General features: G+C 34.9%; 1 protein-coding gene across 10 annotated transcripts in view; it reads left to right on the top strand.

The window, feature by feature from the left end:
* The window catches only part of LOC128681970 (uncharacterized), a 148,816-nt gene that overhangs the window by 9,746 nt on the left and 126,168 nt on the right, over positions 1–12,902 (top strand). For all 10 annotated transcript variants that reach the window (XM_053766401.1, XM_053766378.1, XM_053766395.1 and 7 more), the window contains one exon: positions 11,362–11,422. The gene's annotated coding sequence lies outside the window, so the exon portion shown is untranslated. The remainder of the gene's footprint in view (positions 1–11,361; positions 11,423–12,902) is intronic.

Below are 12,902 nucleotides of genomic sequence, written 5' to 3' on the forward strand. Positions count from 1 at the left end.
TTTACTATGACATTATCCATTGTGTTATCAAAGAGCGCCATTACAGGAACAAGTTTACAATGGACTGTGAAACAACTTCACTATTATTTTATATTGCTTTTCCGTGAACCAAAACACATTTCACCGACCGGACCTGGTAATTGACATTATACCACCACTGTCATATTTCTGATCTGTTTTCACCTTGGTCTTTGTCGCCATGAGTCGCCTAACCTGTCCGCCCGCTTCAAAAACTATTGTTACCGCACAATACTAAACGTTGAGTTTAATCATTTGTTACTGCAGTGCTACATGGACCGTCTAATCTCCTCGTCCTAATTTCCAGGCCTTTGTTATAAATGGTTGGACATCAAGATTAATAGTTAAATACTCGACACGTGCTAAGTGATGTTCTTAAGTTCTCCAGTAAATTAACGCAGTTTGGCTGGTCATTCTTACAGTATCTTTTAGCTTTATCACCTACCATTTGTTATTTGGGGCGTTTGTAGTCACACTGACTTGTAGAACACCTGATGCTAGAATTGCAGAATTTGGACTAGTTTTCTAGTTTTTTTTTTATTGTATCGAATTAAGATGAGGTTCTTTTGGTGGGGTATTGTTAATAGAGAAAAATATTTAACTACATTATCTTTCAGTACATTTTGAACAAATTTTATGATCATCATAAAAAAGGTATAGTGCCCGATCGTTTTCATGATGGCATCATATTCCATTCAGTCGTTTGAAATGAAAGAGAAATTACTTGGACGATGGGATGCTGTTAAAAGCTTTTATGTTTCCCGGGCTAAATGAAGTTCCACCATAAATTGCTGTCTACCAATATATACTATATATCTTCTCTCTATACTTAGTTATAAATGCAAAATTTTTGTGATTTTATACAATTACTTTATAATGCAAAATCAATTTTCTAAATCCGTCTTCTAATTCTAAATTACTGAGATTCAATAACTTATTCCATTCCATGCATACTAACTGAACAGATAGAGTTAATTATTTCAGTACTTAAAAGTATGTCGAGAACCTAATTTGTGAAGTAGGGTGCCCAAATTTTCGAATATCCAGAATCACAAATGTTTATATGTTTTATTCAAGTATGGGTGAAATATTTCTGAAAACACATTTAATTACTGTATTTGTTTTTTGCTAAATGAACGAATGGATTGTATGCACCCAAGTTAAGATGAGGCTGTAATCAAAGTTGGTAAAGTCTTTTAGATTTTTTTTTATCATCGTCTACGCGTCATTATTATGTATAGAAAGAATATGCCTGGAATTGAGACAAATCAAGAAATTCCTATAGGACGGATGCCCTAGCCGTAACTTTATAACCAGATTGTCTATACATCTGGCAACACTGTAACCCTACATCGACATGCAATTTTGCGGAAATATCGACCTTCCAACTCTGAACTCATGCTCGCATCGTTACCGGCTTTAAACTTTTGATAGGTAACTGATAGGCTATGTTTTGGAGGTTTAACTAAAATTCAACAGTATGTTGTATTAACCCACGTTCTAATAAGACCTATGTAGCAATAGATCTTCTGATTTTCATTAGGAAATCGTTTAGTGAGGTGGTCAAATATGATTAACTCATCTGTGAGTTATTCAACGGTCTTTTAGTTGTCTTGGTTGGGTTGGTGTTCACTTGATCGTACTCCAATGATAATAGTTTTGTTCAGCCCAAAGATCCTCCTCCTCGTTGTATCGTATCCTCATTGATGAGGGTCGTGATCCTTATGTGACACCTTCCTATGCAATGTGTTCCGCCATTCGGATCCGTGCTCTGTCGCTCGAATGGCGTCGCTGACTTTGATCTTCAGTGTCGAGCTAATCTGGTCGGACCGAACACATGGGGCACCGTCTTCTGGATCTCATTTATTTTCCCCATTAACAGGAGCTTTTCTAGTCTGCCTCCATTTTTCCTTGTCGGTCCTTGTTTATTCAAAAACTCCCAAACATCTCTTAAATTGTACTCTGCAGAATTATCACTAATGCCGCGAGAGTAACTACAATTTTGACTATTGTCCTATTCGTATTTTGTATTCTACATGGACATTTTCCTTCACGTACGCATTTTTATTGTATTGTTTATGTATATCATGTCAAAATCCCACAAACCTAATAAAGGGCTGTAAATTCATGTAAACGTTTATTTCTCAATTCTCGTCTCCAAAACGACGAGAGAATACTTAAGCTCGTACTAATTGAGAAGAAATACGAGGACTAAGGGAGCAGGTGACGCCCACGGCGGCAATAAATATTAAGGAATAAACTCGTCGTACGAGTTACAAATTATGCCCTTCGCGATTTGTATTGCGATATGCAAGTTGGGTGTTTATGAATAAACTTTGTTTTTACTTTATGGTTAAAAAAAATCATCTTATTTTACATACATGTCGAACTTTATTACCTAGTTATATAAATTGGCCTGAATTTCTCTGAACTTAAAAACTAATCAAATAAGGCGTATTAGCTTTGGTGAATAACAAAAGCAGTATTTCAAGCCAAAAAATAAATTTTTGATGTCACCTGAAATAACATCAACGGAAGCCTATAAAAGAATCGTTCCAAAGGGACGTGACCTTTGACCTATCCCATTATAAAAAACGTATAACTTCCCAGACACGTTTCTCAAAACGAATCTATTAAATGAAAACTCCACAGCACTTAGTCCCTTGTTCCGCTCCAAACCAATCTACAGGCTTAAACAATATCACGTCAGAGTTCGTTAGCCTATGACTAATAGGGGGATGGGGATAAAAAATCAGCCTAATCGGATCCCTTTTGTAACGTTTCCACTTCGTTAATCTGCAGAGCGAACTTCGCAGTTAAAACAAATGAACTCGCAAACAAAAACAAGTTAAACTTAGAGATTATATTAACAATAGCTTTTGGGCATAATAACAACCTTTGGCTGGAGAGAGGAAACGCTTTTACCAATTTCCGGAAAAATGGATGCAGTTAAGGAAATAAATTATGATAAAAAAGGTCTAAATGATCTGAATATTCGCCAATCCCTTTAGCACTTCTACATTCTACATATACACACATGCATGCGGATAAACGCGGTTCAACTGAAATCTAAGGCGATATTTCAGTTTTTCAATTTACAGACATTTTTTCTTCACATGAAGAAAACCAATATTATCTAAATACTTCTAGATTTCAGCGAAAAATGTGACACTTAAATAAAAATAAAGAATCATATCGTTTTTGTGTATTTTATTCCATGTAATACGCATTATATATCGTATTTCTAGGAAGCCCACTTTTGTGTATATGAATTTCTCGAAGCTTCCTTCGTGTTTTCCACGATCCTTTTTTACGTCCAAGGTCAATGTTTCTTCCAAGAAATATCGTTGTCTTCTTACTCGAGCTCATTTTCAAAGGTTTCCAACTCAAGGTTATCATCGCATTCGATTCTTTGGGATCGATATCGTTGTCATAATATTATATCATTTCAAAATTAAAACGGCTTAACCATTGAACTATATTATACTAGCATAATACAAACATAGATCATCATAGATCTCGATGTTCCCAACTTTTTTCCTATGTATCTCCTTACTTCTTATCCTTACATATTATAAAAAAAAGTGATCTGCTGCGTCTGTCTGTCTGTATGTTCGCGATAAACTAAAAAACGATTGAATGGATTTTCATGCGGTTTTTACCAATAGATAGTGAGATTCTTGAGGAATGTTAGGTGTGTAATTTATTATGTTTTACCCGAGCGAAGCCGGGACGGGCCGCTAGTGCAACTATAAATTTGAAGCATTCTTTTCAAAGATTGAGTTATAATGTACTTTTTATAGTTGAATAATATAAATTTAAATATTGGGATTCACATCGCTGGTAAAGTCTAATGACTGATATATCAGACGTATAATATTACGTAATACCCCACAGTAAGATTTCGATCACGTATCATTTAAATGGGACATCACGCGAAGGATATGAAGTACCATCTGCTTCATTAGTGACTGAACGCTCGTGTGCCATTTTCGAACAACAGCATATAATCTAAACAAACTTATGACAAATTCGCCTGTACTACTTTATCATAGAGGTCTTAAGAGGTTTCTTGGCATGCTGTTTTGTATACTTTATACCTGTGACGAGAGATACCTCGCGAACAAATATCTTGTTGAACAATTAACTCTTCGAGGATATAGTTGGTTCCGTGAATATGGTTATATTGTGTTATATATATTTTTACACGATATGAAATGAGAATTATATTATTATACTGACGTCTTCTGTGAATTTAGGAACAATAAATTATGCTGTTGGCCCATTTGAGTATAATAACTTGGTGCGCTTTAGGGATTCGCTTCCAGAATTTCTATAAAAGTATTTTTTCACTTTAGTAGTGTTCTAGTTCTTAATATTACTAAATATCACCACAATTCTTCAATATGTTTTTTTTTCACGAATTTAATCGATTCATTCTTATAAACTAACACGTAATATTCATTGGTTTGTCAGCATCAGCTCTTAAGTTTTTCCTACGGTTGAGTTCCACTCCACCCTTTACGATCGTTCACGACAACATGTGGTTAACTCCCACCGTCTGCTCAATCAAGCCTGAAATCTATTGGAGCCCTCTCCTTCATGTCATCCCGTCATCGACACTGACAAGAGGACAAATCCCTCAATTTACCCTGTCGAATAAAATCTTATATGTTACAATAATATCGTACTGCCCGAATATCTAGTTCATCGTGACCTTTATGCTTCAGTAATAGTGGCGAATTTGGGAGATATTGGGGTAGGTCCGTGTGTTGTTGGCTCTACTGCGGATTGTTTGCCTATCACTTGTTGCGTAGGAAATTCTAGAAGTTTATTATTTGCACATTTGCTCGTGTTACGGTCGGGACAATATTCGGAAGGAATAAATCACATTTCCACGCTATCGCACGCTTTCTTTATATTATTGGTTATATTATTTAGGTTGATCTTATTTTATCAATGAATTTCGGACTCTAAACCTGACTAAATAATATTGAGGTAAATCAATATCTTGGTATCATATCAGTGACTTGGAGTCTAGCTACATTTTTGTACCCTTTGCTGTTGATACGATGGGCCCATGGGGTCCTGAGGCAAAATCCTTTTTGTCTGAGATTTCAGCGCGTCTCCGTGAGGTAACGGGCGATCCAAGGGCGGGCAGTTACTTTGCACACAGGATTGCCATAGCGGTGCAGTGGGGTAATGCTGCCAGGCTTCTTGGAACCCTTCCAAGCGACGACGAGCTGGAATTTCTTTATTATTTATAAATATAAATTTTGTAAAAAAATATGTAATTTTTTAATGTTTTATAAAAATAAATTTGATAATATTATACATTTTAACAAAAATAATAATAAATATCTATAATATAAGTGTGTGCCTAGAGATTTATAAAAAGGCTCTTCAACAGGTTTACATGATATTCCGGCGAGATAATTATACAGATGACCAAACATGTGAAAGAAAACAATTTCCCAAACAAATGCACATCAGTGACGTCAAAAGAGTTAGGCCCATATTAATCACTCCCGGTTGAGTGCGAAACGCTGTCGTGGCGCAAGCCTAGTGAGTGCCACGTTCGCACAATCCGAGTACATATTTACTACGGAGTCTGAAAATATCCAATTGAGGGGAAGTTGTGTGTAGCAATGCGTATTTCCAGTTGCAATGATGATGGCATTTAAGTAAAAGAAATAGTGCTTCCTCTGTGACTGACTCATCTCCTGGTTTTATTCGGGGTTGTGACGCCGTGAAGTCCGTGTTTAATTTTGTACATCCGGCTGTGATTTTACAACCGGCCGCCTACCTAACGTTAACCCACCTTGGGAATACTCTTGTTGCCTATGAACTGCCTAGGCTATGTGTCCCTCATTCGCCTCGTACGACATCTACGAGATTAGTCTAGGGCGAAACCATAATGTCAAAAAACTTTGAGACTATCTTGACTTATGTGATTTTTGAAATTTGAGAATTTTAAAATTGAGAATCTTCAAAATATACAGAAAATGCCTATAATATTTTGATGTGATTCTTTCTTCCAATTATAAATGAAAAGAGGACTTGTAAATAAATATTATACAGTCATCGACGTAATTTGCGAGGTTCATGACAATCATAAATCTGTGACGACAATAGTCTGGATTTAAAGCGTGTTGGGTTTCAAAGCGAACTTCTACAAAGGCTTGCAATTGATTGACACAAGAAGATTTACGGAATAAGATGTAATCGGAATCGCATTTAGATTTGTTTTTGTTTATAAATATGTATAGATTGTGAATAAGCGCTTTAAGTATCTCAAAATGCAATGGCTATATTTTCCTACTATTGGGCAAAGACCTCCCTTTATTTGCAAAGGATAAAATACAATATAAAATTTGGATAGGGGAAAACGCAGGGGATATTTCTTTCAATTTACACTAGCAGCGAGAGTATATAATAAATGGACGTGGTACAAGTATATTAAGGCTCGAATCTGCGAAGGGCGATGGACATCATGAATGAATCACCATGAATGATGGGCATAGCATACACAATTCACCCAGGCCAGCACCGCTCAAACTTTATGTGAATAATTACTAGTTTGTCAGAGAAGCTGATACACGCGTTTATTACGCTGGCGATTTTAATCATTCAGTAGCTGATTCTAAAAAAGGAAATGATGTAGGTAAATATTGCTATTAATATGATTTTAAGGGTGATACTACATTAATTAATACTAAAACATTCAAATCATATGCATGTCCTAAATACCTCTGCACCATATGGTAGCCATTCTGAGTCGACAAGAATAAAAATTGCATGTTAATCTTTTTTCAATCCCAATTCTATGGCAAATTAAATAAAACGAAAATGAAAAATTTGTTATTTGAAACTAATCCACCGGAATCATTGCAATTTTGTAGACCCTTATTGCAAGCCATAACAGTAAATATAAATTAATCTGTATGAATTATGTGTCCATTAAAAAGAACTTGCTTCGTTTCGTTTTCAGCAAAAAGGTAGCCGAGATAAATGGTGTCTTTAATTTCTTAAGCTTAATTATTTTTCTGAACGGTGTTATCATAAATATTGTTTAGGAGCAAGAAAAATATAAACCACTGTAAGTTAGTAAATTATTTAGATACTTCGCCCGAAGACTAAATCTCACTGGATCTCGCTCCCGCTATAAATGTAGCTATTCTTCAATCTAGAATAATAAAGAAATATCCAAAAGTCCACAATAAAAATACATTATATGCTTCCAGGATATAATTTACATGTTTACCAAACTTTAATGAATGAGATCCATCCAGTAGATTTAGCGTAATAAACACCCTCTTTCAAACAAACACTTTTCATAATATTAATGCATTGATAATATTGGTGGGAATATTGAGAATTAGTCGGATTAATATAATTTATGAACTTATTTGAATGAAATAATTTATGCAGTAAGAATTTATTCATATTTTAAAAGGTAATTTTGTTGATATTCTTATCGAAGCGTGGTGGTTATCCTAATAGCTTTGAAGGCTTTAGCGTATTCTGTTCTCATTTAGGGATATGTTAGTGGAATATTAGTATGAGTTTAAAAAACTTGAATTCACAATTTCTTCTGAGCGCCTTTTTCTGCTTTTGTTATATCTCATTGTTATATAGCAGTGGTTACCTGTTTTGACAGTTCGCATTATTCATGCGAACTGTCATTAATGAAATTTGCGACGTATAATATTATTTTCACAGAAAACGTAGAACCTAGGCAGCTAAGATAAATAGAATAATTTTAAATTCCACTCGGCGCGGCCATGCACTTAAATATCTGAATGTTAAATTAAAGTGCTTGTTGTTTACAGACTAGCTGAAGCTAGCAGTTAGCGAGGCAAAACAAGATATATGAAGTTAACTGCAACACTCCACGAAACTTTAGAGTTAACTATCGCTATTAAAATTCTGTTTCGTAAGTTTAGCTTCTAAACTAGTTACTTGCTATGGAAACAAAATAATAGCAAAAAGCTAACACTTATTTTACTTTACAAGACATTATAGATGCTATTCTTTGGGATGAAGTATCTCTATCCATCCGACCTATCAGACTATCATTCATATCAGCAACTGGTCTTCTTTTTGTCACATTCCCTTGTCATATTACCGAACATTTGACAAAGGACAACTGTTTAACACCGGTGAGAGAACCGCATTGGGCCATGAACCATTAATGGGTTATGAACCAATCTACTTTTCCGTCCTTATGGAAGGCCACTGTCCGTTAAAATTTATAATGATGACATCTGTAGCGAATTTTATTAAACTAAATATTTCGCCAAATTAACTTAGAACTAGAGACATGGTTCTTAATATGCACCCGGGTGCACCGGAATTAAGTTTGTTAACCGGGTTATTGCGTTCGTTACCAGCCACCGGATTATCGCAGCCATCGAGCCGGGTTCTACATAGTTATAACCGGTTTTATAACCGGCTGAGCTGTGTTCGCCCGGTTGGAATCATCTCTTATGGTTTTTACAAGTTTCGTAAATTAATTATACACGAGATGATCTTTTTCGGTATTTTAAAATAGATCTCTTGAACTAAGCACTTCTGCTTAGACATATCAAGCTCTTGCCTCTTCACTGGATTCACGGGAATATTACACATTCAACAGTGTGTTTCCTGGCTTAGAACTTCACAAGATGACATTACAGCGTCATATGTATCACGTTTATTACTTTTATAATTAAGTAGTTTGTGTGTAGGTGCGCATATTTATTATATCTCGCTGCATTGCAAATATTGCAAATTCCGACTTAAAATGTTGTTTATGGATGACATGATTTCATTTTGTAGTGTTGTTACTTTTCATTTTATCCTAGGCATTTACGCTCATTTATTCAAAGATCAATTACCAGATCATGTACACGCAAATGTTCAAATTGCAAAAAAAATATTTTGTTGTCTTCCGCGAAACAATTCGAGACCTTAACGTGCCGGGTATTTCCTTTCACATAATGCGATATCGGCTTTCACGCCATTCCGGTAAGTAGAATTGGCAATTTTGACCATCGTAGTCCACTTTCTGCCAGATAAGTGGATAGCAAATATACTTTTAGCTGGAAGAGGTTCGAGATGAGATAGTGGTGTTATTATCTCGAAAATGAATTCCTCTTAAATTCTTTCACGCGTTTTTTCAAAGGGAAAATTTTCTGTAAACCTTTCGGTGTAAGCTTCGTTTACCTGACCTTCATGATTTATTCAAGAAGCCATCATCGCTAACGTAAGCAGTTATTTCTGGACACAAAAACGCCATACTAATTAGTTTGGACTAGGTTACCGTGCGCCTATCAAAATCGTCTACTTTTGTTCAAATTATTGATAATTCCGTCAACATAGGTTACTATGTTGACTTTGTCATTGATTTCATAAAACTAAATACGAAGTATAAAACGCTTCGTTAGTATCTACTGTCTAATTATATGCATATTTTCATACAAATATAATAAACTATCTATTGCCCTCGTCTCCGCCCGCGTGTATTTCTTTGTGAAAGCGGTACAGACATGATTTTCATACAAACTTTCACCCCCCATTATAGTCAATTATGGGATTTTTGAAAAATAAACTAGCCTATTGTTGGACACTAAACCTTTTCCACAATTATGATAAGACAGTTTCGTAGTCAAACCAATCGGACCACTAGACAGTCGATTGGGAATGTAAACCATTTGGACAACAAAACTGATGAGAAAATAAGTTTACAGATTAAGAATTTAGACCTATTGGAAATGGAGACCATTTGGTAAGACAGATTGCTTGTGAAAGTTGACCGATCAGGATAGTAGGCCGATTGTACCGGAGGGATGTGGACGAAGGTCTTAAACTATATAATATAGATACCAAATTTTATCAAAATTTGTTCGGTGGATTAGCCATGAAAGCGAAACAGACAACACGCTTGTAAACTCATAGGTTCCAGGTTCGAATCCTACTCATACCACATGAGTTTATATACCAATTTGACTCATGTATAGTCGTTTTCATCGACCACCACTTGTGTCCGATGATGGAAAATATAGTGACGAAAACTGCACTCCAGTTGATTATCAACCTGTGTATGCAATGGAGAAGGCAATGGCAAACCACTCCATTAATAGTACCAAGAAAGTTGTGTGTTTCATTACACGTAATGACCACGACCCTCAGCCATGAGGAATACGACTATGAAGGAGATTGTGAATTGCCATAAAGAAGCTCTTTGGAAGGTTTCGTAGGTTTGAATGTGATTCTTGTAGTTAATTGGCCATCTAAATGCTTTTAAGGTCTTAGTTTTTAAAAATTTGTCACACTGTTCAGTTATCTTTATCAATATCTCGATTATTTGGATTAACGTCCACTCGATTCTAAGCTTATACTGATAAGATTGGTGATTGTATCAGATGTATCACCCTGAAACGCTTTTATGCTTGTTAATTAAATTAAACTTATTATTAGATTAATTTTATATAGAATTTATGATTTTTTATTTAGAATTAATTTTTTTAAAACTTAAATATGTGTTAAAATCTGTTTACTTCCAGAGGAACTATAAATGTACCATTTATTATGTAAAGTTTTGTGAAATTGGGTTGAATCATAGTTAAGTTGTACCGTAATTTACTTATCACAAAGCGTTGTGGATTTAGATATTTTATTGGCATATCGTTCATGTGCAAAACAGCTTTTAGTGTTATCTCGGGTATAGGTCCCATCCGGTCCTTTTTACGGTATTGGCGCGGGCCTGTGGAAGAATTTGATCGCAGAATTTCTGAATTCCTTTCAAAATTAACTTTGGTTGATTTGGACGAACTTAGCGAACCCCGGGCTCCGACGCTCAACGGCTAAGCAGATGAGAGTGAGGTTTGGACGGACTTGTAAAATGATTTTATAAAGAAATGTCCTCATGAACGTTCCCTCTACACTATTTTAATATAATCCTACGTTAAACTTTAGAAATTCGTTCGTCGAAAGTTTAGTTCTTGTAAATTAAAACAAAGTATATGGTATGTATCAACTGTGTGAAGTATTTCACACAGTTGATTAATTAATAAAGGAACCGTGCTTTCTTTTCTGAAATTCGAAATAAAACTCTAAACACGCTAACAAATATTCACCTATCACTATTTAAAAAATTACTATAGGTCCTAAAAACTTATAAGTAGCATGACAAATTATGGGCCATTATTTGTCATCTGAATGCTAGAAGTCATAAAATTTATGGCTTCGTACGATCTTCCTTCTTGACCTAATAAATCTTTGATTGCAGCTAAAAAAGTAAAAGTATGTACAAATATATTCTTATTACCAGTAAATAATTTTATGATATTTTTGTTGCAGACGACGGGTGCCGTGTTCGTGTTTAGGAGACCTACATCCATTCACATTTTATGAGATTCATGTAAGTATTTGCATGTTTCAAAGCTGTAAGCATGATTTGTAATGGTATGAATAGTGTTTAGTATACGAATGAACACGAATTTGAAGTCATTGATTCAACTGTTGTAGAAATACGTTTTTTAGTCTGAGCTCTCCCATGAATTATATTTATTTGATACTTTTGTAAGTCTATCATTAAATTGTTTCTGGGAAAGCATAATCTCTTTGAAAGTTCCAGTAATTAGTTAAGATTAATAAAATTATGTAAATAAGTTTACTTAACCTTGTCTCAGTAATTTTTCTGGTCAGGCGAATTGACGATTAGTCTTTAGTGAACGGTGTTTCTCAAAATCCTACAATTTATGGATCTTCAAGGCTATAGGGAATAGGCATTATCTAAGTTGGCATGCAAAGAATCTTTGCTTTCCATCAGGTTAGATTGACGTCAAACGCACCCATTAATAAATAAAAATATTATATCTACTAATAATCAAAGTCTGTGATCTATTCTTCTTTTTATTAATATGACAAAAAATCGGGGGGAGGTAACGTTGTGCCGTTGAGCAGTGTACACGTCTGAAGCCGTGCCTGGATCAAGTTTATCATACGTCAAGTTTATCATAAAGACGCATTTTCGTCCAAACTAAACGTGTGTACAAAATTTCAACTCAATCGGTTAATCGTTAAAGTTGACTGGTGCAACTAACCAACAAAGGTGGCGCGGTTAATGTTAACGTCAAGGTTGACTGGTGCCATGATGCTAAAACACGTAGATTTCGTGAAGTTTTCCTCCGATGATTAAGCGCCTACATGAGCTTTGAGATTTATCTTCAAGACTAATGATATTAGATGTAGCGGTATAAGTCTTGAGATTCCACTGGCTTTAGATAGTACTGTTATTATGGATATTAGATGTGAAGCGTAGGGTGTAAATGACGATTTTCGTAAAAGATACAGACTGACTTTTAATGTGCCATTTACCGCTTCTTTATCATCCCAATAGTTTAAACATTTTGTTAAATAACTTTCGCCTTTTTTTTAGTTTGGTTCCAAGGTTGACTGGCAGAGATTACCTTATGGCATTGAGTCTATCCATTGTTTGTTTTTTAAGTTGTGCATAAAGTTTTAAGTCAATAAATAAAAACGTTGCAAATATAAAATTTAGAAAGCTTCTGTAGAGAAAATTGCGCATCAGTTACTGCATTATTTTCGCCGTATTGTTAACAAACTTTATACTCGAGTCCGGACCAAACAAAACGTATATCACACTACTACGTTATTTTGCGAAAATTTCCACTTATCGTTACTATTAAATGTTGAATTTATTTGTAGAGATTTTATGATTAAGTTTGTTTGTTTGCTTTGTCAATAAATTATGTTTCTTCGTTAACCTATATTTTTGTCATCATATCGGAGTACAGTGATAGTCTTATTTGAAAATGCAAAAAATGCATTAATTATTTAGCTATATTCTAAACAGCACTCGCAGGTAGACTTTGATT

Source organism: Plodia interpunctella, chromosome 2 (assembly GCF_027563975.2).
Source record: "Plodia interpunctella isolate USDA-ARS_2022_Savannah chromosome 2, ilPloInte3.2, whole genome shotgun sequence".
NCBI classification, from domain to species: Eukaryota; Metazoa; Arthropoda; class Insecta; order Lepidoptera; family Pyralidae; genus Plodia; species Plodia interpunctella.